The sequence below is a fragment of the Nannospalax galili genome, unplaced genomic scaffold (genome assembly GCF_000622305.1).
Source record: "Nannospalax galili isolate Female #2095 unplaced genomic scaffold, S.galili_v1.0 scaffold1659, whole genome shotgun sequence".
Classification (NCBI taxonomy): domain Eukaryota; kingdom Metazoa; phylum Chordata; class Mammalia; order Rodentia; family Spalacidae; genus Nannospalax; species Nannospalax galili.
Genome location: NW_008342925.1, coordinates 182,231 through 191,616, shown reverse-complemented (window position 1 = coordinate 191,616; position 9,386 = coordinate 182,231). Strand labels below are relative to the sequence as shown.

Sequence of the window (9,386 nt, the reverse complement as noted above, 5' to 3'; positions counted from 1 at the left end):
TTTTTGGTCTTTTTGAGACAGGATCTCCCTGTAGCCCCAGCTATCCTGGAACTCATTATGTAGACCAGGCTGACCTTGAACTCACAGAGATCTGTCTGCCTCTGCCTCCCAAGTGCTGGGATTAAAGGTGTGCGCCACCACACCCCACTCAGACTCATATTTTTAAAAAGTAAAAAACAAAGGTTGGGTATCTAGCTCTGTTGTAGAATACTTGCCTAGCATGCATGAAGTCCTGGGTTCAATCCCTGTGACTGTACTCAAAGTGACATACACTCAAAGGACAAGCCTGCCATGAGGTCAATCTGATTTGGCCAAGGTTATATAAATCAAGGGTAAGACAAGGCAAGTAGCCCCTGCAGTGTCTAAACAAACAACTCTTTTTAAAAGAAAGGTCTGTGGGGCTGGAGAGATGGTTCAGTGGTTAAGAGCACTGACTGCTCTTGCAGGGTCCTGGGTTCAATTCCCAGCACCCACATGGTGACTAACAACTGTCTATAACTCCAGTTCCAAGGGGTCAGACACCTTCTTCTGACTTCTGTGGGCACTGCATGACACGGGTGCACTTACACACATGCAGGCAATATGCTCACATGCATAAAATAAAAACAATAAATAAATTTTAAAAAGGTCTGTGTGTGTGAGCCTCCAAAACCCAGGGATCATTTTGAATGAGAGGATAGAAAGACTGTAAGAGCCAGAGGTGGTAGATGACCACAGGAAACAGAGTTTTCCAGACAGGTGGTCAGTTATGCCTATGAACTCACAGCAATGGTGACAGCATGCACAAGTCCGATGTAAGCTAAAATCAGACAAAAATCCCAGCATAGACATGGGAAAGTGGGCAAGAAACCCGTGGAAGTATTGGCAACCAATGGCTGCTGGGAAGAGGAGAACCAGTCTTGCTTAAGGGTGAGACTCAGTAGTTTGACCAAGCTCCAGTGGATGAACCCACACTGAAGGGTATTTGGGACACAAATTTCACTCTATAGGCCCTAAATATATTAGAGTGCATGAAGTGGGTGGGGGGCAGTAAGGCGGTGCAAATAGGGGAGGGTATCTAAATACAATAAAAATATATTGTATGAAATTTGCAAAAGTTCTGTTAAAAATTTTATGGGGGCTGGAGATGGCTCAGCGGTTAAGTGCACTGGCTGCACTTGTAAAGGACCTGAGTTTGGTTCCCAGCATCCACATGGATGATAACAACTGTCCATAACTCCAGTTCTAGGGGATCAGATGCCCTCTTCTGATCCCCTGGGCATTGCACAATACAAGTGCACTTCCATGCATGCAATACAATTGTACACATAAAATAAAATAACAAAAAAAATTAAAATTTTTTTTTTATAAAAGAGGGGACCAGGTGTGGTGGCACATGTCTTTAATCCCAGCACTTAGGAGGCAGAGGCAGGTGGATCTCTGTTGTCTACATAGGGAGTTCTAGACCAGCTGGGGCTAAAGGGAGACCCTGTCAATAAACAAAAAAAGTATGTGGGGCTGGAGAGATGGCTCAGCAGTTAAGAGCACTGACTGCTCTTGCAGAGGACTGGGTTTGATTCCCAGCACCCACATGACGGCTGTGAACCATCCTTAACTCCAGTTCCAGGGGAATCTGAAGCCCTCTTCTGACCTCCGTGGCATTGCACGACATGGGTGCACTCACATACATGCAGACAATACACTCATACACATAAAATAAAAATAATAAAATATATTTTTAAAAAAATTGTGTATGTGGGGGGAAAGATGAGATGGCTCAATGGATGAAGTTGCTTGTCATCAAGTCTGATGACCTGAGTTCAATCCCCAGGACTCACAGAGTGGAGAGAACCAACTTTCACAAGTTGTTCCTCTAACCTCCACACACTCACTATGGCACACGCACAACTACACACACACAGACATACACCTGTAATAAATGTTACCATTTCCTTTAAAGTTAAGACTAAAACATTGATGTATTGCTAAAGCCAGATAGACCAGTTGATTGAAGGGTATCAAGAACAATACCCTTTGGGGCTGGAGACATGGCTTAGTGGTTAAGAGCACTGACTGCCCTTTCAGAGGACCTGTGTTCAATTCCCACCACCTCCTGGCAGCTAACAACTGTAACTCCAGTTCCAGGGGTTCCAGTGCCCTCTTCTGACTTTCTAGGGCATTGCAACATGGATGCATCTACCTACATGCAAGCAATACACTCATACACATAAAATAAAAATACAAATAGAGCCGGGCGTGGTGGTGCACGCCTTTAATCCCAGCACTCAGGAGGCAGAGGCAAGTGGATCTCTGTGAGTTCAAGGCCAGCCTTGGTCTACATGGTGAGTTCCAGGACAGCGGGGCTACAGGGAAACCCTGTCTCAAAAAGACCAAAAAATAAAAAAATAAAAAAATAAAAACCCTTAAAAAAAAAAAACAAACCTCTGGGGCTGGAGAGATGGCTCAGCAGTTAAGAGCATTAGCTGCTCTTGAAGAGCACCTGGATTCAATTCCCAGCACTCACATGGCGGCTAACAACTGTCCATAATTCCAGTCCCAGGGGATCTGATGCCCTCTTCTGACCTCCATGGGCACTGCATGATACAGGTGCACTTACATACATGCAGGTAATACACTCATACACATAAAATGAAAATATCTTTAAAAAAACTCTAGCAGGGCATGGTGGCACACACCTTTAATCCCAGCACTTAGGGAGGCAGAGATAGGCAGATCTCTGTGAGTTCAAGGCCAACCTGGTCTACATAGTGAGTTCCAGGACAGCTGGGGCTACAGGGAGACCCTGTCTCGAAAAAAGACAAAAACAACAACGAAGTGAAATGAGAACATGTTACAGAGAAGCCTAGCCTAGACCGGCATCGGGAAGCCTACTCTGAGTAAATGACTTGTTTCTGAGCAATGAAGAGATACCAGGGAGGCATAATGTGGACTAGGTATGAGTTTAGGGTGGGGACAGAAAACAGCAGGAACAGAGTCCTCAAGATAGTGGTTACTTTTTTTTTTTTTTTTTGGTCTTTTTGAGACAGGGTCTCCCTGTAGCTCCAGCTGTCCTGGAACTCACTATGTAGACCAGGCTGGCCTTGAACTCACAGAGATCCGCCTGCCTCTGCCTCCCGGGTGCTGGGATTAATGGTGTGTGCCACCACGCCCGGCCAGTGATTACTTTTTAAAAAATTATTATTTTTGTTTTATGTGTCGAGTATATTGCCTGCATATATGTGAGTGCACCTGTGTCAGTCCAATGCCACAGAGGTCAGAAGAGCACGTTGGATTCCCCTGGAATTGGAGTTAAGGACATTCATAGCTGCCATGTGGGTGCTGGGAATCGAACCTGGGTTCTCTGCAAGAGCAGTCAGTGCTCTTAACTGCTGAGCCATCTCTCCTGCCCCAAAGTTGGAACTTTAAAAAAATATTTTTATTTTATGTGCCTGCATGTAGGTAGGTGCACCTGTACCCGTGTCATGAAGTGCTCTTGGAGGTCAAAAGAGAATATCAGATACCTGAAATATTGGACAGTTGCTAGCCACCATGTGGGTGCTGGGAATTGAACCCCAGCCCCTGCAAGAACAGCCAGGGTTCTTAACTGCTGAGTTATCTCTCCAGCTCATTAAGTTGCTACTTTCAAGAGAGTAGTGTTTGGAACACAGTAGGCAAAACAGTGCTTCGACTGTAGATAGTGAGTTGATCAGCATGTACCTGAGATCCTGAAGTGTGCTGTTCTAGACACTGATACATAGGCATCAAGAGAGACATGACTCCTTGTCTTTAAGGTTAGTGAGCAACAGTAAGCACATAAATCATTAAATATAATTAAAGATATTCTAAGTAGTGTAAAGAAAATAAAAGAAAGTTTTTAGACTAGAGAGTATAATGAAAAGAAAGAAAATGCCAGGTATTGTGGTGCATGCCTGCAAACCCAGAACTTGAGAAGTGGAGGTAAGATGATCAGAAGTTCAAGGGCATCCTTGGCTACATAAGGAGTTCTAGGCTAGCCTGGGATACATAAAACCCTGTCTCCAAAAAAAAAAAAAAAAAAAAGGCCAGGCATGCCTTTAATACCAGCACCTGAGAGGCAGAGGCAGGAGGATCTATGTGACATGGATGCCAGCCCTGTCTATATAGGGAGATCCAGGCCAGCTGGGGCTACAAGGAGACCCTGTCTCAAAAAGACCAAAAACAAACAAACAAAAAACCCCAACCAATCAAACAAACGAAAAAAGAGTAACTAGAAAGCTCCTTTAGGTGGTAAAGGCAGTAAAGGATTTTCAGGAAAAGATTGCAACTGAGCTGAGGCCTTGATGGAAAGGAAACCATCATGCAAAGATCAAGGGAAAAACATTCCAAAACCAGAGCAAGCAGGCACATATTCTGCAGGATGGACGCTGTAATACACCGAAAGGGCAGAGTGGCTGGACGACTGAGAATGAAGACAAATCTTAGGCAAAGGACTGCAAAACAGGGAGACAAAACAGAAGGTGAAGTCAGAGCGTGAGATGGGAAATCGTGGGTGTTGGAATGATACCACACTTTATGCTAAATATTTTCTAAAATGCAAATTAGGCTTTAGAAATGTATGTTGTATGTGCATATGTGTGGAGGTTAGAGGACAACTTGTGGGAGTTGGTTCTCTCCTTCTACCACTGGGATCCCAGCATCCAACTCAGGTAGTCAAGGTTTGCAGTAGGCACTGTTACCCACTGAGTCATCTCACTGGTCCTGCTTGAGCAATCTTTAATATCTGGCTTGTGATACATTTTACATTGAATGATGGGTTATACGTGTAATCAAGGGTGGCTTTGGCAGTTAGGTAGACAGCAGCACACACTCTAAAGAGATGGATTCTAGGAAAAGCATGCTGGGAGATGGAATCAATAGTTCTTTTGGTGAAGTCTGAGAGGACTTAGGCATTAAGTGGTTATGCTGAGGAGGCAGTGCCCTATTATGTGCAAGGGATGGAAATCAGGATGGAAATATAAACTTGAGTCATTGGTGTTTCAATGGTATTTGAAGCTGTTAGAATGGATGAGATCATCTAGGGAGGAAGTACAGAGAAGGGATGAAGCCTTCCCTTTCCCTGCCCACAAGGCAGGCTATGGATGGTACAGCCTATCCTAAGGCCCTGAAGGGTATAATAAAACTTCGCATATTGCATCCATGTGTGCACTCACCCACATGAATACTCTCTCTCTTTCTCTCTCCCTCCCTCCTCCAAAACTAGATGGCTGAGTTTTTTTTTTCTGGTATAGGGTCTCAAGTAGGCCAGGCTGGCCTCTAATGTGGTATGTAGCTGAGGATGACCTTGAACTCCTGATCTTCCTGATTTCACCTCCCAAGTGCTGGGATTTAGCTGTGCACCACTTTGCCCAGCTCACTGGTTGTAAAGTGGGAAACAATCTGGAAGAAGAGCAGATGGAAAGGACCAGGTTAGGGGACTCCTGTCTTCCAGACAGAAGCTGAGAGTAGCATAATTTTCAAAGATTAAAAATAGAGATCGAGGGCTGGAGAGATGGCTCAGTGGTTAAGAGCACTGGCTGCTCTTGCAGACGACTCAGGTTTGAATCCTGGCACCCATGTGGCGGCTAACAACTGTTCATAACTGCAGTTCCAGGGGATCCCATCTCTTCTGATCTCTGAGGTCACTGCATGACATAAGTACACTCACATACATGCAGGCAATACACTCATATACATTAAATAAAAATAAATATTTTTAAAAAAAAAAAATAGAGACTGATTGTTTCTCCCCTTTTGGCTAAGATCAAGTGTAAAAAATAGAGACTGAGCTGGGTGTGGTGATGGATGCCTTTAGTCCCAGCACTTGGGCAGCATAGAGGCAGGCAGATCTCTGTGAGACTGAGGCCAGCCCCCTCTATATAGCAGGCCAGCTGGGGGCTACATGGAGACACGGTCTGGGGGAGGGCAGAGACAGAGAGAGAGAGAGAGAGAGAGAGAGAGAGAGAGAGAGAGACAGAGAGAGAGAGACAGAGAGAGACAGAGAGAGAGACAGAGAGAGAGAGAGACAGAGACAGAGACAGAGATTCCTACTAATTATTCCTACTCATGGTTTGGTAATTGATAGGGTAAAGTCAAGGAGGATTCCCAAGCATCCTGGCTCATGACTCTAACACTCAGAAGGTCAAGGGAAGAGAATTCCCACAAGTTGGAAGAGTAACACTGTCTCAAAGAAGAGGGCTGAGGAGATGGTTCAGTCATTAAACCACTTGCCATGCAAGGGCGAGGACCACAGTTCTCATCTCCAGAATCTGCATAAAGGCTACGTGGCCTGCCATTCCAGCCTTGGATGGTGGAGATAGGCCATCCTCAGAGCAAGCTATCTACCTGGGTTTGATGGAGAGACCTTGTTCAATGAACAAGGTAGAAGAGTGGCCAATGATTCACATCAACCTTAGGCTTCTACATGTTTATGCACATATGTGCCCATACATGTGCAAATGTGTATATGCACACACACCCCACACATATGAAAATGGAAAAAGAAAAATAGATGCTTAAATAAAAAAGGGGGAAAAAGCCAACCAGCTAGCTTGAGTCCCAGTGGATGAACTGACTGAAGACATACAAATAGCTCTTCCTGGGACTGAAGAGATGGATCAGCGATTAAGAGCACTGACTGCTCTTGCAGAGGACCCGGGTTCGATTCCCAGCACCCACATGGCAGCTACGAACTGTCCTTAACTCCAGTTCCAAGGGAATCTGAAGCCCTCTTCTGACCTCCACGGCACTGCACGACACTGGTGCACTCACATACACTCCTGGGAAAAGCAAGGAGTCTTGGAAAGTAAGTTTTTGAAGTCAGTTACACAGCCCTGTAATTCCAGCACTCGCGAGGCAGAGGCAGGAGGATCCAGAGTCCCAGGTCAACCTTAGCTGCATGCTGAATTTTAGGCCAGCCTGAGCTCCTGAAGATCCTGACTCAAAAAAAAAAAAAAAGAAAGAAAAAGAAAAACAGAAAACATGGTCAGGGCTTGGTGGCCCACGCCTTTAGTCCCAGCACTCAGGAGGCAGAGGCGGGCAGATCTCTGTGAGGTCTAGGCCAACCTGGTCTACACTGCGAGCTCCAGGTCACCACCGCTACATGGCGTCACCCTGTCTCAATAGACCAACCACAACCAGCCCTTCCATAGACGTTTCTGTGCCGTTTCTGTGCAGGAGGGGTGAGGGAGTTGGGTGGAGGCTGCAGGCCTAGGGAAAGAACCGGGCACAGTCCTCACTGCACCGGCGCTGCCGCCCCAGGCCCGACATTGGAGGCCGGAGACCTGAGACCCGAGTCCTCAGGCCCCAAGAGCCGGGCCTGAGGCCCAAAACCCGTGACCCCAGACACGAAGCCTGAGATTCGAGACCTGAGACCCCAGGCCCGAGGCCGGTACCTGTTTCCTCGCCCCGCCGCACGGACCTTGGAGGAGGCCACCGGAGCCCGCCTAGGAAGCTCTGACAAGGCAGACTCAGATCCTGAAAGGCTGTGGAGTTCAGACTAGCACCCCCCTCCCCCCACACGAGCACAGGCGACGACCTCCCACCAGATCGCCTGTGCGTGCGCTGCCACGTGACCTCGGGCAGCCTCTGCGCATGCGCAGTATCAGGGCTGCGTCAGACCTGCGCATGCGCGGTACCTCACGCAGCAGGGTGTGTGTGTGTGTGTGTGTGTGTGTGTGTGTGTGTGTGTGTGTCTGTCTGTCTGTCTGTCTGTCTGTGTCTGTGTCTGTGTCTGTGTATGCTTCTGTGTGTCTGTCTGTGTCTGTGTCTGTGTATGCTTCTGTGTGTATCTGTCTGTGTGTGTGTCTGTGTCTACCTGTGTCTGTGTGTCTGTGAGTGTGCTCCAGTCAGGTATGAGGCACTTTGGGCCCCCTACTGTGTGCCAGGCATTGTACATTAATCCTAAGGCAGGTCTTCCATGTTTCGGTTTTTAAAAATATTATTTTTATGTCTATGAGTGTATTGCCTTCATATATGTAAGTACACCCGTGTCATTCAGTGCTCACGGATGTCAGAAGAGGGCGTCAGATCCCCTGGTTGTTAGCTATCGTATGGGTGCTGGGAATTGAACCTGGGTCTTTTGCACGAGCAGTCAGTGCTCTTAATTACTGAGCCATCTCTGCAGCCCCCATGTTCTGATTTTTTATTTTTTTCCAAGTTCACGTCAGATGGGTAATGTCCCGGTGCATAACAAGGTTTGAGGGTGGCACATGTTACACATGTACATGAACACCCAGTCATCACAGTTATGAACCAAAAAAAGTATCCCCATGTTCTGGAACTCACTTTGTAGACCAGGCTGGCCTTGAATTCACAGAGTCGCCTGCCTCTGCCTCCCGAGTGCTGGGATTAAAGGCATATGCCACCATGCCCCGCCATGTTCTGATTTTTTTTTTTTTTTTTTTTTTTTTTTTTTGTCTTCTGTAGCCCCAGCTGTCCTGAAACTCCCTATGTAGACCAGGCTGGCCTCGAACTCACAGAGATCCGCCTGCCTCTGCCTCCCCAAGTGCTGGGATTAAAGGTGTGTGCCACCAGGCTTGCTGCATGTTCTGATTTTTAAGGCAACCTGGAAAAGGAAGTGAGGGACTAGGAGCTAGCCATATCTTTTGGGACAGGTAGATAGAGTGAGGGCCACTCTACCTGTGTAAAAGATGGTGTAATTAAGGGTCTAGAAAGATGGCTCAGCGGTTAAGAACACTGGTTGTTCTTGCAGAAGACCCGGGTTTGAATCCCAGCACTCACATGGCAGCAAACAACTCCAATTCCAGTCTTCTGAGAGCATTGCACGACTTGGGTGCACTTACCTATATGCAGGCATAACACTCATACACATGAAATAATAAAATATTTTTGGTCTTTTGCCGGTGCCAACCAGCCAAGACAGACAGTACCTGAAAGGGGGAGTGAGGATTGAAAGAAAAAACAAGAGACAGAAAAGATACTGGGGAGGGCTGACAGTAGTGTACACATGAAATAATAAAATATTTTTGGTCTTTGGCCGGTGCCAACCAGCCAAGACAGACAGTACCTGAAAGGGGGAGTGAGGATTGAAAGAAAAAACAAGAGACAGAAAAGATACTGGGGAGGGCTGACAGTAGTGTCTGCAGCCCCAGTTTATTTCAGCTCTGCCTTTTTATACAGAAGACTCAATTCTTATCAACAGCTGTTTTTCCCACCTGTATCTGAGGGTCAAGGAGCGGTCAAATACTTCAAAGCCTTCTTTGATCTTTTTGTTTACCACTATTGCCTCCAGGTCAGGTATTGTGAGGCTCTCCATATAAACACATTCCTCCTGAATAGGCAGATTAGGTACTGGTGTGCATAACACAAACTCAGTAAACAAGCCTGCCACAGCTCAATGCACATAATAGACTAGCAGCTCCCAACATGGG

At 46.5% G+C, this 9,386-nt stretch overlaps 1 protein-coding gene and 1 non-coding gene across 6 annotated transcripts in view; both read right to left on the bottom strand.

Annotated features, from left to right (window-relative positions):
- Majin (membrane anchored junction protein) overlaps window positions 1–7,553 on the bottom strand; it is a 35,847-nt gene extending 28,294 nt beyond the window's left edge. For all 5 annotated transcript variants that reach the window (XM_029566358.1, XM_029566360.1, XM_029566359.1 and 2 more), the window contains exon 1: window positions 7,389–7,553. The gene's annotated coding sequence lies outside the window, so the exon portion shown is untranslated. The remainder of the gene's footprint in view (window positions 1–7,388) is intronic.
- Window positions 7,554–8,156: 603 nt separating this feature from the next.
- LOC115071367 lies at window positions 8,157–8,260 on the bottom strand. The gene has a single exon (XR_003850451.1). It is a non-coding gene; the product is annotated as a small nucleolar RNA U13 (small nucleolar RNA).
- Between the last annotated feature and the right edge of the window lie 1,126 nt (window positions 8,261–9,386).